This window comes from Molossus molossus, unplaced genomic scaffold, assembly GCF_014108415.1.
Source record: "Molossus molossus isolate mMolMol1 unplaced genomic scaffold, mMolMol1.p scaffold_m16_p_13, whole genome shotgun sequence".
In the NCBI taxonomy this organism is placed as follows: Eukaryota; Metazoa; Chordata; class Mammalia; order Chiroptera; family Molossidae; genus Molossus; species Molossus molossus.
Genome location: NW_023425348.1, coordinates 92,244,669 through 92,262,009, shown reverse-complemented (window position 1 = coordinate 92,262,009; position 17,341 = coordinate 92,244,669). Strand labels below are relative to the sequence as shown.

The following is a 17,341-nucleotide window of genomic DNA, read 5'->3' as shown; positions in this document are numbered from 1 at the left end:
TGTGACTATTGTTTACAACCATTATCTTCTGTTTCTTTCCCAGTTGTGCTCAAACTACAAAATTCAAATGAATCGCCTGAAATTTAGATAGTAGAAGGAAGGATTTAGTGAAGTCAGTAACGTGGTCTCAACAAAGAGTGGAGAAAGGTTAGCATCTTGAGACACTGATAAATACGCTCCTTCATTCTAAACAACCAGAGCTGTGCTTTCCAGTTTAAAGGCTAACAAACCCAGGTTGTAGTGATAGAAGTAAGACCCACAGGGAGAGCTCTGCACCAGGAATATATTGAGCCAGAGTATCACCAAGGACTCCATTTGACTTCATAGTGTATTAAATTCACTTACGATTAAGAGTTTTCTTCCCATGGTGTTAATATTCTGTTAGGGTTAGACTTTGGCTAAAATGAATAAGATAGTTATGATAAATCAAAAGAGAAACATAATATTTTGAGCAGAAAAACAAAGATATTAATGATTGGCAGTGACAACATTCTGCAATGAAATGTGTCCTCTAGAATTATTTTTTAAAAGATTTATAGACTTTTTTTTATTACCATTATTTAGATCCCCATAAACAAATTTAATGATAGACTCAACCCTACTTAAGCTTTATTGTATCTTATATGGAAATGTTGACATGCAAATTCTTACTACCTACCCTGGCCGGTCGTCCCGTGCACCAAAAGGTTGCTGTTTTGACTCCCAGTCAGGGCACATGCCTGGGCTCTGCACTCGATCCCCAGGTGGAAACATGCAGGAAACAGCAGAACAGTGTTCCGCTCTCACATTGATGTTTCTCTTTCTCCCTTGCCCTTCCTTTCTCTAAACATCAATAAAAACATAATTTTAAAAAACTTCTGCCCTAGCCCTGGCCAGTTTGGCTCAACGGTTAGAGCGTTGGCCTATGGACCAAAGAGGCCCAGGTTCGGTTCTGCTAGGGGCACGTACCTCAATTGCAGTTTGTCCCCGGCCCCAGTTGGGGTCATGTGGGTGGCGGCCACTCGATGTGTCTCTCTCTCTCCCTCCCACTTTATTGCAAGATAAATGAAAAAAAAAAAATGTCCTAGGGTGAGGATAAATAAAAAGTTCTACCCTGGCTGGTTTGGCTCAGCTGCTAGAGCGTCAGCCCAAGGACCAGAGTCTTGGGTTCAGTTCCCAGTCAAGGGTACGTACCTGGGTTGCCAGTTCGATCCCCAGCCCTGGTGGTTGTGCCAGAGGCAACCAGTCAATGTGTCTTTCTCTCACTGATGTTTCTTTCCCTCTCTCCCTCCCACTCGATCTAAAAATCTGTGGAAACATATCCTTGGGTGAGGATTAACCAAAAAAAAGTTTGGATTATCTGTGTTTATAATTATACAACATTTTCCCCACATATATTATACTTAAAATAATCCTGACATAGGTGGAGCAAATTTTTCCCCATTTTTGGGGGTGAGGGTCAGGATACAATAATCTAGAGCAGTGGCTTTCAACTTTCCTAATGCCGCGACCCTTTAATACAGTTTCTCATGTTGTATGTGGGTGTAACTGCACGTGAGCGGAACTGCCTGGAGACGGATAAAGGGGTCGTGTCTTCCGATGGTCTTAGGTGACCATCGTGACCCACAGGGATCATGACCCACAGGTTGAGAACTGCTGATCTAGAGAGTTTACCCTGTGAATGCATATTCTCCAACTAGTAGTGAAGTACACAAGGCCCGTTTTATTTTTATTTTTTATATATTTTTATTGATTTTTTTTTTTTTAAGAGATAGAGGAAGGAGAGAAACATCAATGTGAGAGAGTAACATTAATTGGCTGCCTCCTACAGGGGATTGAGCCTGCAACCCAGATATGTGCCCTGACTGGGAATTGAACTGGGACCTCACAGTCCATGGGATGACGCTCAGTCCACTGAGCCACACCGGCCAGGCCACAAGGCCTGTTTTAGCTTCAACATTCCTCAAGGAGGCAGGACTGCCCGTTTTAAAAAAGGGAGAATAAAGCAGAGGTACTGGGATTTCTGTGTGATTAATCTGCAACATACCAGGCAGAGCAAAGAAATATGTACAGGTTTGCGGGCCTCACCAAAATCTCCAGTCCTCTGTGCTAACTTAACATAGTAGTTTAACATACTTTGATTTCTATCTCACTGTCAGGACAAGTAAGAAAAAAAAAAGGATTCTGCAAAACAGCTCTACATCAACATTGTCCAATAAAACTTTGGGTAATGTTGGAAGTGTTCTATATGGGTGCTGTCCAATTCGTAGCTACTAAGTCTTTAAAATGTGGCTTGAGAAACTGAGTTGTTAAAATTTTACTTATAATTAGCTACACGTGGCTATTGAAGACTTGAGATGTGGCTAATGAAGCTGAGAACTTGATTTCTTTTCAATCTATTAACTACAATTGGCTAGTGGCTACTATATTGGACAACACAGTTTAGATGGTAGAGTAAGTTTCTTATTTGAGGAGGAAAATAGCTTTGCAGAATCCTAAAATTGTTTTTCCCTTAGAAAATCCTTTCATTCCCTTAAAATAGATAACACTGAGAAAGGGGTTTTCATCCAATGTAGAAAGACTGTGTTTATTTCTAAACCTCAGTTCTTACATGAGAAATTTTATGTTGTGGGTACAAAATCCCTTTTGTTTACCAAGACCAAGTTTCTCATAGACCATTTCAGAGTCCATTGAGGCCTCTCACAGTAAATGCTCCTGAATTCATTTGAATTCCTACTATGAGCCAGGATTTGAGTGGTGAACGAGACCTACGTGATTCCTAGTAGAGAAGCAAACCTTAATTACATTTGTGATAACGGCTATGGAGGGGCAAGTACAGGCGCTGTGAAAACAGCAATGACTGTGTGCAGGGAGATAGAGGGAAGAGAGCTGTCATCACTCCCTCTTCATCCTGAAATTCCAGCTCCCCCTCCTGTGTTTTTTGCCCAGCTATGGGACATAGAGACAAACCCACTCCAGCTCTGCATTTAGGATCACCAAATCTCAAAGCTAAAGGGCTCTCCTAGCTTATCAAACAGTTCCACCAGCTCTGCCATTCTTGACTGCTGAAGACTATGGGATGGGGCAAGACTCCAGCCCTAAGAGCAGCCACCCATGACTCCTACCCCAAGGCCTGGTCCTATGCTAGCACTCAGTTTCTAGAATGGTGACTACTAAGACTAGGAATGTGTGGGGCAAGGGCAGAGGGTAGTATATTCCCAACAGGAGCACATCATTCAATGGCAGCTTCCATATATACATTATCAAATGCATGCTTTGTGTCAGGCTCTAGGACAATTTCCTGACCCATAGCTTAAAATTTTGTGAGGAAAAAACTAGTCAATAAAAAAATTGGGAAAACTGCCACAAAATACATAAACTGGGTGTAGTAAGAAGTAGGGAAAATGGGAAGAGACATACTTCGAGATTATTAGGAAGGGCCCCTGGATGCTTGATCCTGAAGCTAAGAACTGAAGGATAAGAAATTAGCCCTACAGCGGTCTATGGGAAGGTTCTTCAGGTACAAAAGGCCTTGAAGTAGGATCTGAAAGCTAGGCCAGTATGGTTAGAAAGAGTAGTTGTTGAGGTATAGTCCTGAAGTGACACTGGAGTGTGGGGTAGAGGCCAGATTATTTCAAAGTACTTAAGGCCAAGGTAGGGATTGCTTTTTATTTTAAATAAAATAGGACACTGCTGAAAGATCCAAGTTATAGAGTGACCATCTGATTTATAGTTAAAAGTATCATCTCAGCTACTGAATGGAGATTAAATTGAAGAGAGGGGAAAAAAGGAAGAAAGGAGGCAGCCACTGTAGTAGTCCTGTGAGATGATCGTATGATCTTGACTACCGTTGTGGCAAAGACATGAACAGAAGTGGCAACGTTTGATATAATATATGCTAAAGAATAGATGAAGGGGGATGAGAAATGAGGAAGGAATCAAGGATGACTACTGGGAATCTGGCTAGAGCACCTACATATATGGTAATATTTAAAGAGATGGGGATAATTGAAGGAGAAATAATTTTGGAGTTGGGAGATTGAGGAGTTTTGTTTCAGACATAATAGGTTTGAGATATATTAAGACAACCAAGAGAGAACTCTCAAGTACAGCAGATCCTCAGTCAAGGTCATTTTGTTATAATACTGAAGAGAATGCTGTAAGAACTTAACACTTGTTTAACATTAGTTAGCCTATGGTAAAACTGGTTTCATTATGCATTGTTTTGCCATAGTTCTAAGAAACTATCAGTTACGTTAAGTGAAGACTTACTGTAGGTCTTTGGATCCGTGAATTTTGAGCGGAGGAGAGGTTTGGGACGAGAGATATAAATTTGAGCCTTCAGCATCTAGATCGGAATTGTCCAACAAAAATATACTGTGAGCCTCAAATGCAAGCCACATTATGTATTTTGAAAACTTCTAATAGCCAATTTAGCAAAGTAATAAGGAACAGATAAAATTATTTTTAATAAAGTATTTTATTCAATATATCCAAAACATCACTTCGACATATTTAAAAAGTAATTTTACATTCATTTCCATACTGTTTTTGAAATTCCATAGGTATTTTACACTCAAAGCACTATATGTGACTATGGCTATCATGTTGGTCAGCACTACTTTAGATGGTGTACAAAGCCAAGGGGATTGACAAAATCACCTAGAACAGGGCTTCTGATGTGGCACTACTGATATTTGGGATTGGATAATTCTTTGTGGGAGCAGCAAAACTTATTCTGTAGGATGTTCAGCATCACTGGCCTAGGGATTGTAAATCCTAGGGAAATGAAAGGAAGTTCGTGTATGTGGGTGATTTCATGTGAAAACTAGAGGTCCAGTTTCTAACACATGAAAAAAAACCCAACCAATGTCTGTAACAGCATCAAGAGGTTTTCCTCCATTGTCACTTCTTAATATAATCAGGTTTTTCTCTTCTCTTCTGACCCCTTCCTCTTGACAACCAGTAGCATTTACTGATGCCCACTTTCCTCAAAGAGAAACTCTTATCTACTTGTTCAGAGAGATTGGGGGTTATTCAAACTAGCAGGAATCATGGGTGCAGGTTCAAGTATCAAGCTTCCATGGCCTCTTGGCTAGATACAGCTTGTTTAAACATAAATAAAGTTTGGGGCTGGAGATAAAAATTCAGAAATCTTCATAATCTAGACATTAGTTAAAGCCAAGAGAATTGGTGATACCACCTAAAGAGGGGCATGGAGAAGATAGAGCCGTAGCCTCATTTTTATCACCCCAAAACCTTGTCAGCTTTTTTTCACCTTGAAAACTCCAATCTGCTGTTGGACTATCGAGCAGTGGTTCTCAACCTTCCTAATGCCGTGACCCTTTAATACAGTTCCTCATGTTGTATGTGGGCCTATCTGCATGTGGGCGGACCCGCCTGGAGACGGATAGAGGAGCTGTGTCTCGGTTCCTAAGACCATCAGAAATATGTGTTTTCCAATGGTCTTAGGTGACCCCTGTGAAAGGGTCATTCGACCCCCAAAAGGCTCATGACCCACAGGTCGAGAACTGCTGATCTAGAGGAATAGCTGGCGCAAATGGTAAGGGAGGAGGGGCCTGGCATGTATTCAGTAGATCTACAAAAAGTCCATCTAGTATAGTGTTGCTGAAGCTGAGTGAGCAAAGGAGAGTAGGATAAAATCATAGAGCTAAGAGGACAGGGCAGATCACAAAGGGCTTTTACAGGCTTGTCCATGGATTCTGACTTTTAGTCTGAATGAAAAGCCCAGGAGGTTCAGGGGGTGGAGGGAGCTAAGAGAAGGTAAAGTAGAGGATAAATGGTGATGGAAGGAAACTTGACTTGGGGTGAACACACAATACAATATACACATGATGCATTATAAAATTGATTATACCCCTGAAACCTATATAATTTTATTAACCAATGTCACCCCAATAAATTTAATTTAAAAATTCTGCAGGGTGGAGTATACCTGTTACATTATCTGATTTCTCTTTTGAAAGGATCACTCTGGTTGCTATATTGTGAATAGATAGTAGACAGTGTAGAAGCAGGAAGACTGATTAGGAAAGAACTTAGGGAATACAGGTGGTGGCTCTGACTAGGGTGTTAACAGGGAGATTGTGAGAAGTAGAGCCAACAAGATCTCCTAATGGACTGAATGTGGGTATAACCCCCAAGTTTTTTGGCCAGAGTGACTGAAGATGGAATTGCCATCACCTGAGATGGGGGAAGGGTACTGGTGGTGGGGGGACCAGAAGTTCAGTTTTATGTAAGTTGTGTTTGAAATATCAGACACCCAAGCAAAAATGTCATTGGGGCCCAGCTGGTGTGGTTTAGTAGTTGAGCATCAACAACAGGTCACCAGTTAGATTCCCAATTAGGGCACAAGCCCAAGTTGCAGGCTCAATCCCCAGTAGGGGGCATGCAGGAGACAGATGATCAATGGTTATCTCTCACATCAATGTTTCTATCTCTCCCTTCCCCTCTAAAAAAAAAAAAAAAAAAAAAATCAATAAAAAATTATTTTTAAAAAAATGTCAAACGAGAAGTAGGATATGAATCTGGAGTTTGGGAGGAAGATCTGAACTTGATATAAATTGGCAATTTTTGTATACAGAATGGCATTTGAATCCACAGGATCAAAGACCAAGATCTAAACTATGGAGCCTCCGAAATCAGGAGGTTAGAAAGAGGAATCAGCAGAGGAAATTGAGAAGGTGGGAAAACCAAGAGTGTTGTGTCCTGGATGTCAAATGAGTTAAGTGTTAAGGAGCATAGTAATCAACTATGTCAAAATACTAATACCAAAGATATAAACAGGTAGATGAAGACTAAGAATTGACCAAGGACTGATGGGGTTAACTGCAAAGCAGCACAGGGCTTTTTGAGGTGACAAAAATGTTCTATATCCTGATTGTGGTGATGGTCAAACAACCAAAATATGTCAAATTGTACTCTTAAAAATTGTATAACTTATTGTATGAAAATACTCCAATAAAGCTATTTTTTAAAAACTGTATTACATAATAATATTCCTCTGCTTAAATGCAAGACTATTTCACTCAGAGTAAAGGCCAAAGAGGCCCTAGATGATCATCTTTTAACTATCCGACTTCCTCTCCTACTATGTTCTCCCCATCACTCCACTCTTGCACCTAGTCTCCTTACTATTAGAACAGGTCAGCCCAGCTGGTGTGGCTCAATAGTTGAGCATCGATCCATGCACCAAGAGGTTGCCAGTTCAATTCCCAGTCAGGGCACATGTCCAGGTTGTGGGCCAAATCCCCAGTGGGGGGCATGTAGGAGGCAGCTAATTGATGTTCTCTCTCATCGATGTTTCTATCTCTCTTCTTCTCCCTTCCTCTCTCTCTAAAGTCAATGAAGAAAAAAAAAATTAATAATAATAAATAATCAATGAAAACAAACATGGAGGAGAAACCACCACAACAAAATGGACATGACCTTTCAAGTTAAAAATAACTGACCATATTATTTAGTAACATGAAATCACTAGCAACATTCCCGTGGATTGGCAGGGTTTTAAAAGCCCAATTAAAGAGAGTTGAATAGAAAATGGAAGGTGAGCCCTGGCTGGTTTGGCTCAACGGTTAGAGCGTTGGCCTGCGGTCCAGAGAGACCCGGGTTCAGTTCCCGCTAAGGGCACGTACCTCAGTTGCAGTTTGTCCCCGGCGCTGGTTGGGTTGTGTGGGTGGCGGCCACTTGATGTGTCCCTTTCATGTCGGTGTTTCTCTCTCTCTCCCTCTCACTCTATCTGAACAAAATATGGAGGAATGTCCTCAGGTGAGGATTAAAAAAATAAATTTCTAAAAAAAAAAGAAAATGGAAGGTGATAACTGGAAACAAAAACACTGAAAGAGCTTTTGAGTTTTGCTACGAAAAGGAATGAAGAAATGCAGTGGCCCAGTCCCACTGCTGCTCCTGTGAGCACCCACATCTGTCCTGGCAATTGTCCGCAGCTCATCGCTTGCCCACTTTCTGCTGCAGCGGTTTCTCACCAACAACACACACACTGACACTTCCAAGCTGGCCTTACTCCCCATCTTTCTCTCTACACATGGCCTCCTCCAAGCACAGCTGTGGCTCATCTGGGGGACCTGCAGTCCCTACCATGCAGCAGGGCATTGTCAAGATGGTCCTGTCAGTGTGTGCCACCACTGTCTGAGGGCATACTCATGATGGGCCTCCTGAGACAGATCAACCCTAGCAACATTAGAGTTGGAAACCTTGCCCGCCTGATGGCTGTAACACAATCGGATGTAAAAGATATTCCTGATGAGCCCTGGGCATTTTCAGGCATTTCCTGCTCCAGATTCCTTTGGAAGAAGCTGATTGGGAAGGAAGTCTGTTTCATGATATATGAACAAATCCCCAGAGATGGAAGTATGGCACAGTCTACCTAGGAAGATACCAAGGGGGAAAACACTACAGTCTCTGGTTGCAGGGGGCTTGCCAACTTGGAGAGAAGGCATGAGAGCTTATAATCCTGAGCAGAACTAGCTTTTGGAGTGTGAGGAACAAATGAAAGCAACTAAGAAAGGATGTGTAGTGAGGGGAAAGGTTCACACACTATCCGGGACTTGAAGTATACCACTGAGAAATAGCTCAAGGCACTTTGTGGACTCACACCACCGAAAGCGTCAATGCTATCACCAAGCACATGCAAGACAGCAGTGTGGTCAGGGCCCTGCTCCTCCAAACTACTACCTAGTTTCCATCATGCTGTCAGGGATCAAATGCCCAACTTTTTGATGGGAAGCAGATGGCCGTGAAACACCAGAGCCTTTTGCTGCAGAAGCCAAATTTTCCACCAAGTCTCAACTGCTTCAGAAATGTTCAGATCATTCTGGATAAATGCCATAACCAGAACATTCTGGGTACCATCCTTTATCTAAATGGCAACATCACAGAGCTCCTCCTGAAGGATTTTGCACACTGTAGATTGATTGATTGCAGTGCACACTTGGGAGTGCAGAAAAGCTGAGGGTAACTGATAAGTCTGCCAAGGAACGCAGGCTAAGAATATGGATAGGCTATGTGGCTCCCACTGCTAACATGGACCAAAAAGACAAGCAGTTTGTTGTCAAGGTGATGAGGTGCCGAATGCTGATAGCACTACTGTGAAGCTGAACTCTGGCGACTACAAGACCATCTACCTGTCCAGCATCCAATCACCGAGGCTGGAAGAAGGGCAGGGGGGAAACAAACAGGATAAGAACAAACTACGTTCCCTCTATTACATTCCCTACATGTTCGAAGCCCAGGAATTTCTTCCAACGAAGCCTACTGGGAAAAAGGTCAATGTGACTATGGACTACAGTGACCAGCCAGCCCAGCCAGAGATGGTACCTTTTCAGAGCATTACTGTGCCATCGTCACCATTGGAAAATAAACATTCATTGTTGAGACCCTTGTCAGGAAAGGTCTAGCCACAGTGATCAGATCAGAGATCCTCTCACTTGAGCTGCTTGTCACAGAGGCCAGAGCTATTAAGAATGGCAAAGGAACCCTGGTCAGTTTTGCTCAGTGGTTAAGAGTGTTGGCCATGGGATCGAAGGGTCACGGGTTCGATTCCTGGTCAAGGGTACATACTTGGATTGCAGGTTCAATCCTGAGGTCATGTGGGAGGCAGCCAATCAATGTGTCTATGTTTCTCTCTCCCTCTCTATCTAAAAGTCAATGGAAAAAATAGCCTCAAGGTGAGGATTAACCAAAAACAAAAAAACCAGCAGCAAGACTGCATGGCAAGAAGGGAGTTCCTATCCACCATGCTGCAGATATATCTGGGAATCCCCAAAAAGCAAAGCAGTTCCTGCCCTTTCTCCAGCAGGCAGATCATTCTGAAGGTGTGGTGGAATATGTATGTCTTCAGTGGCTGTTGTCTTAAGCCACATTTGCCAAAGGAAATCTGCCTTACCACCTTCTTGCTCACAGGCAATGAATGACCCTAAAGGAGCATGAAACCTCCCAGGCCTGGTGTAGGAAGCAACGGTTTTCACCAAAAACTGGTGCTGCAACGAGGTAGAGAGAGCATGGCCGGCAACTACATTGGCTAGCTGCACATTGATGGCACCAACCTGTCCGTCTTGCTGGTGGAACACACTCCCCATGGTCCACTTCACTGCAGACTGGAGCTGTCTGCCAAGGCAGCCACCAAGCAAGAGAAGTTCTAGTGGGCCTACCATGAGCAGCAGCCCATGGAGATTACACCCGTGCTGGAGGAGGAGTGCTTGGTCACCTATAAGCCAGTGTTTGTGACCAAGATCACTGATGACCTGCACTTTTACATACAGGATGTAGAGACAGGCACCCAAGCTGGAGAAGCTGATGGAGAACATGTGAAATGACATCACCAACCACCCTCCTACTGAGGGCTCCTACGCCCTCCCCAATTCTGCATTGCCAACTTTGTAGATGGAGAATGAATGGTACTAGCCCAAGTAGAGAAAGTTGAGTCTCCTCCCAAAGTATACATCTTTTTTTTTTTAATCCTCACTCGAGGATATTTTTCCATTTATTTTCAGATAGAGGGGGAGGAAGGGAGAGGGAGGGAGGGGGAGAGAGAGAGAACACACATTAATGTGAGAGAGACACTGGTTGCCTCCCACACAGGGACTAACTGTAACCAAGGCACATGCCCTTGACTGGAATCAAACCCAACTCTCTGGTCTGCGGGCTGACGCTCTAACCACTGAAACAAACTGGCCAGGGCCAAAGTATATATCTTCTACATTGACTACAGCAACAGAGAGACCCTGCTGTCCACCTGCCCGGGTACCCTGCCACTTGCCTTCAGCATTTGTGTGCTGTAGCTCAAGCCACAGAATATGCCTTCACCTTCATCCAAGTACCCCAAGATGAAGATGCTTTAACGACACTGTGGACAGCATGGTGCAGGGTATCTAGAACACCCAGTACCTGCTCAACATGGAACACCTGAACACCAACTGACTCCCATCACCTTGCAGTTGAAGACTCCAAGGGGAACATAGGGCTGGACTTGGTGAAGGAGGGACTGGTCATGGTGGAGGTACACAAGCAGCACTTCCCGAAAGTGATCACAGAATACCTGAATGCCCAGGAATCAGCCAAGAGTGCCAGGTGGAACGTGTGGTGCTATGGAGACTTCCAAGCCGATGACGCAAATGAGTTTGGCTACAGGCACCAAGGAGGGAATCCAGTCTGGCCCCCAGCATTCCTCACACCAGTCCCTTTGCCCAGTATTTCAGCTCCAGACCCCAGACAGGTTGTATACTGGGTCCAGCTTTGCTTCAGTGTATGGAAATGTCTGGGCTGGGGGTGGGTTGCAGGGAGCCTGAGGTTTTCAAGGGACACACACTGTCTTTTGAGACAATGGGTTATGCCCTCCTCTCTCCCAGTTGATTTTGTTTTTATTTGGATAGGGGTTTGTGGGTTTTTAAAAAATTGTCCTCAAATCAGGAAGAAACACAACTTTTGTCATAAAGGAGAGCGTAATCCTGGCACCCAAGGCCAGCTATCAGCTAGCACCTCACTTCTATCCCAGACTACCCTTCTTCCCAGCTCTCTGTCCAAACTGTTATGTGATTTCTGTATGTCCATTCTCAAATGTCAGCATGTCCACATTTGCCCCTTGCCAGGCCCTACTATTTTTAAAGCTTTTGAGGTCCAATAAAATAATACAAGCTATCTGCCAAAAAAAAAAAAGGTTCTACCTGGCAGGGGAAATAGGAACTTTTTTTTAATGAAAACAGTGTTTGTAATGCTAATTGATCCAGTAAAAAGGAAAAATGGATGAATGAGAAGGAAAGAACTATAGGAGCAAGAGAAGGGTTGTAATGCATAAGTAGAAAAACTAGCCTTAGATAAAAGCAGTTACCAAGAGAAAATGTGCCCACCTGGTGTGGGTCAGTGGTTGAACATCGACCCATGCACCAAGAGGTTGCCAGTTCGATTCCCGGTCAGGGCACAGCCCAGGCTGTGGGCCTGATTCCCAGTGGCGGGCATGCAGGAGGCAGCCAATGTTCTCATTGATGTTTCTCGCTCTCTCTCTCCTCCTCCTCCCTTGCTCTCTTTCTAAAAATCAATAAAGAAAAAACTATTTTTTATAAAAAGGGAGGAAAATATGATATGGATGCAAATGCTGGAAGGTGAGTAGAGGTGATGAGAATGCTTAATTTCTGTTCTGATTTCCTCAGTTTTCTCAGTGAAGTATGAAGGTCATTAACGGTAAAAACAAGGGAAGAGGAATGGACCAGGGATCTATTCTGACTGCTTGGCAGAATTATGGGTCTATGCAGTTTGTGATCATTTATTTTATGTGGGACTAGTCACTGAGATTATTTTTCTCCAGTCACCTGTAGTCTCACCTGTCAGGAGACTGAACAGGTAAATTGGATTTAATTTGGATTGTGGTTTTGCCAAGCAAGTATGATGAAACTGGGGGGCTGGGTAACCCTGGGGCTTACCAGCAAAATGATGGTGTAGGCAAAGAAATGGCAATTATTGCCTTGGCCGGTTTGGTTCAGCGGTTAGAGCGTCAGCCTGCGGTCCTGAGACCCGGGTTCGGTTTCCGCTAAGGGCACGTACCTCGGTTGCAGTTTGTCCCTGGCCCTGGTCGGTTGTGCGGGTGGCAGCCACTCAATGTGTTCCTTTCACATCGATGTTTCTCTCTCTCTCTCTCTCTGTTCCTCTCTCTCCCTCCCACTCTACCTGAACAAAAAATGGAAAAATGTCCTCGGGTGAGGATAAAAAAAAAAAAAAAGAAATGGCAATTATTGGCTATGGATTTCAAGTTGGGTAAAGAAGTGAGAATATTAAAAAACAATGGTAATTTGGACCAATGGATCGGATATTCTAGTTGGATCAAAAGGGTTGGAATAGTAAAGAAAGAAGTCTGGAAAGACAGAAGATGGCTGAGGTAAGGACAAGAAATAAATTTCAAGAAATTAACAGCAAGGATTGGCTCCAAACAAAACACCCTTCCACATCAACTGGCGTGCACCACTGATGTGATTTACCCATTCCCCCTTGATAAAGGAAAATACTTATCCAGCTGCTATCTTAAGAGAGAAGGAAATTTGTTTAAAGACAATGTTTTATGACTGACTTGATGTTTGATGATGCCAAGGTACTGTTTATATGTCATTATTTACTTTGATAAAGCAAATCGGTATGTCCCTAATATGACTCTCTAAATCCAAGATTACATGAGCTACCTAAGAAATTAGTCTCTGATGAAAAACTGGACCAGTCAATAGGAATGTTGGTCTATACACACCAAGCCATATAAAGTCAGACAGTTTAATGAAAAGGGGGGGGGGGGCTGTTCTTGCTCACAGCAAGAGAATGTACCAAAATTGGATGCCAAGAAGTGGGGCAGGGGGACATGGCTTTGGACATCAAGAAATTAAGACATATGCTAATATATAACCTGTACCTTGACCTATAAGCATTACAGAAAGCCAGATAAGATTCAGCAAGCCTTACACCTAGTAAGAAACCTAGGGGACAAGATCAAGATATCCACCTAGGCTAACATAAAGGCCCATAAATAAACTGGTCCAAGTCTAAAGGTGTGTCTCATAGCCAGATAATTTACAAAATTTTAAGAGGCTACCAATGGTCTTGAAGACTAATTCAAGCAATAGGCCCTGGCAATGGGACCTGAGTGAAGAACAACTCTCAATAGAACGAACATAAGAATAGGCCAATACTGCAATGCACCCAGATGGAACTGGATCAGATTTATTGCAAATCAAGTACAATGAGCTTTTTCACCAAATACGAAGTTCTAAAAGTTGCACATAAGCTTTGTCTTAAGATTGCCAATGAGGATAATTTGCCAAAGAAAATTTTTTCAAGAGTTAAGGAGTTAAGTCCAGCCAGTGCAGCTCAGTAAATTGAGCACTGTCCCATGCACCAAGAGGCCATGGGTTCGATTCCCAGTCAGGGCACATGCCCAGGTTGTAGGCTCAATCCACGGTGGGGAACGTGAAAGAGGCGGCAGATGTTTCTATCTCTCTCTCCCTTTCCCTTCCTCTCTCTCTAAAAATCAATAAAAACATAAAAAAAAGTTAAGGAATTAAAACATATGTATCTGCCCCGAAATTGGTCTGTATGCTGTCTACCAGAGATGGAAACAGTGTTACCAGACAGAAGGAGTGAGGAGAGAAATGTCATTCTCATTCATCTCCACTAATAGAGGTAGAGAGAAAACCCTGTAGGTTTAATCCAGATAGAGAAGATCTGGGCATTGTCATAGCTGGATTGGTGAGAACCACTGGTTCTTTAGCAGGCTCTGTAGGCTGAATACTACAGACTGAATCCTTGGAGAACAGGCATGCCACATCACAACAAAACATTAACACTCTATAAGGTAAAGCATAATAAGTATATTATTCAAACCACTCTAGGCAGATTTACAGGGAGAGTTGATTTTGCCGCCAAGGCCAGCCCCTAGAGACTGATTTAATTGGTCTACAGCAGTGTTTTCACTTGGATAAGCAGTTTAACATTAGGGTAGGTAAGCCCAGCCAGTGTGGCTCAGTGGTTGAGGGTTGACCCATGCACCAAGAGGTCACTGGTTTGATTCCCAATCAGGGCACAAACCCAGGTTGTAGGCCAAATCCCCAGTGGGGGGCATGCAGGAGGTGGCCAATGTTTTCTCTCATTGATATTTCTCTCTCTCCCCCTCTCTCCCTAAATCAATAAAGAAAGAAAAAATTACAGTAGGTAAAAGCTATCTATGTCTTGCTCATTCCAGTCTTTCATCAAAACAGGTGCTAACATTTCTTCTTTCTTATAATCAGAAAGGGAGATATGGTCTAATAACAGGATTTTCATACCTTTAGTTCCACTGCAATTTGGTCCCCAACTGAGTGACCATACAGTACACAAAGCTAGATATCTACCTCACACTTTATCCATTTTCATATACATTAAAGTTTAAAATATTTTAAATGAAACCATAAAAGTACCAGAAAAAAAGAATTTCCTTATGTTCTTCAAGTGCAGAAATTCCAAGTATGACACAAAATCCTGAAGTCCCAATAAGGAAAGACTGAAAATTCAACTACCATACATTTACTTTTCCTTCAGGGCAAAATCATCATGAAATAAAAATGACAAACTGTAAAAAACATTAGCAACTCGCCCTGGCCGGTTTGGCTCAGCAGTTAGAGCATAGGCCCACGGACCGGAGAATCCCGGGTTCGGTTCTCGCTAAAGGCATGTACCTCAGCTGCAGTTTTGCCCTGGCCCTGGTTGGGGTCATGTGGGTGGCAACCAGTTGATGTTTCTCTCTCACATTGATGTTTCTGTCTCTCTCTTCCTCCCTTTCTCCCTCCCGCTCTATCTGAAGATAAATGCAAAAATGACCTCGGGCGAGGATTGAAAAAAAAAAAATTAGCAACTCATCACAAACAGCTAGCTTCTTTAATCTATACACTACTCCCATAAATTAGTAAGACCAACACCCAATTTTTTAAAAAGGTAAGGACTAAAGATATGAAAAGACAAAAAGGAAACACATCTTTATAACATAAAGATGATCAACCTCACTTATAAAAACAGATGCTGCCCTGGCCGGTTTGGCTCAGGGGTTAGAGCGTCAACCTACGGTTGAGAGAGACCAGGGTTTGGTTCCCGCTAAGGGCATGTACCTCGGTTGCAGCTTGTCCCCGGCCCTGGTTGGGTCGTGTGGGTGGCAACCACTCGATGAGTCCCTTTCGCATCAATGTTTCTCTCTCTCTCTCCCTCCCACTCTATCTGAACAAAATATGGAAAATGTCCTCGGGTGAGGATAAAAATAAAAAATAAATAAATAAAAATAAAATAAAATAAAAACAGATGCTAAGCATAACTATACCACTTTAACCCATCAAGTTGGAAAAGATTAACAGATGTATTGATGAGGGTTTAAGGAAACACTTTCATACCTTGCTGGTGGGAATGTAAAGTAACTCCTGAGAACAATTTGACAACATGTAGCAAAATGTAAAATACCATTCCATCTCTAGGAATGTAGCTTACAAATATACTGTACTCATGCAAAGTAATCATATTTCATCTAATCCAAAATGCCATTGATGTTAAGGTACGTAATTGATTTTAAGATGCATCATTGCTTTATATACTACTAAAACCAAAGCACTGTCAATTAAACTACAGATATCAAATATATATCCCATAACCTATTAATTTCATCCCATAAATCTTTTTTAATTGAGGTGTATATTCAAAATCTGATTTCCTACCTTGCTGGGACCTTCTGCATTTTATAGATGTGCCATGCTGAAATTCTACAGGAAACTGTTTGGGGGCCATTCTAGCTGCTAGGCTGCTTGCTTCTCTGGCTTTCCAGGAAAAACTTCCATTGTTCAATACTAAGGTCTGCTCTTCAAACTAATCAGAAATGTCCTAGTCCAGCTCAAACCAGTGGGTAAAAAGTATCTTCCTTCCCCTTGCAATAGCCTGAAATAAACAGATGACTGGAAGTTCTATACTAGGCAAGCTCCAAACTCTAAAATCTCATTTCAACATTGCTTACATAGAGAAACCGAGAGCGATCCCACTTTGTTGCATAACTGAATACAAGTTCAGCATATTGGAAATGGGTACTGAAGGTAACAGCAGGCTCAGCCCTTAATGAACCACCCCCAATGGACACAGAGCACTGTTTTTCCCTCTGTTGGACTTGACAAGTTAGCCGAAACAGGAGCAGTAATAAAACAATTCAGCTTTTAAGGTTTAGTTAGCACTAGCTAAGCACTTCCTCCTCCTTTAGTATCTTACCTCCTTGACAGACTGCTAGCACCATCCCTGCCTTCTATCTCAGGGGTGCCATTTACCTGCCAACAAAGTATAAATCCCTAGTCTCGATAGATGGTTTGCTTTTGGTAAGAAGTTAGAAAGTTCACTGAACATTAAGCCATAATCTAAGGCTTAAGACAAAAAAGAGAACAGTTAGCATGACAAAACTTACTTAGTATCAAAATAACCCATGGACATGGCTTAACAAAGCAAATAGTACAAGGCTATCAAGTCCCTTTTCTCTCATCTCTTGCCCCATCCTCCCCAGAAGCAATGACTTTTAGATTTTCTTAGCTGTGCCTTAACTTTACATGTCTGAATAAGATGCTCATAATTCTCACTTACTTTTTAAAATTCTTTATTGACTTCTATTATGGAGTTTAAGTTTTGCTCCTAAACATACCTTATTACTCACCCATCCACACTTCCCCATTCTCCATATTTAGTTAGACGATTATTCTATTAAATATAGTGTGATCGCCCTGGCCAGTTTGGCTCAGCGATTAGAGCGTCGGCCTGCGGTCCGGAGAGACCGGGGTTCGGTTCCCGCTAAGGGCACATACCT

At 42.5% G+C, this 17,341-nt stretch overlaps 1 pseudogene; it reads left to right on the top strand.

Moving 5' to 3' along the window:
• The first annotated feature begins 8,041 nt into the window (after positions 1-8,041).
• Positions 8,042-12,190, top strand: LOC118628751 (annotated as a pseudogene).
• The last annotated feature ends 5,151 nt before the right edge of the window (positions 12,191-17,341 follow it).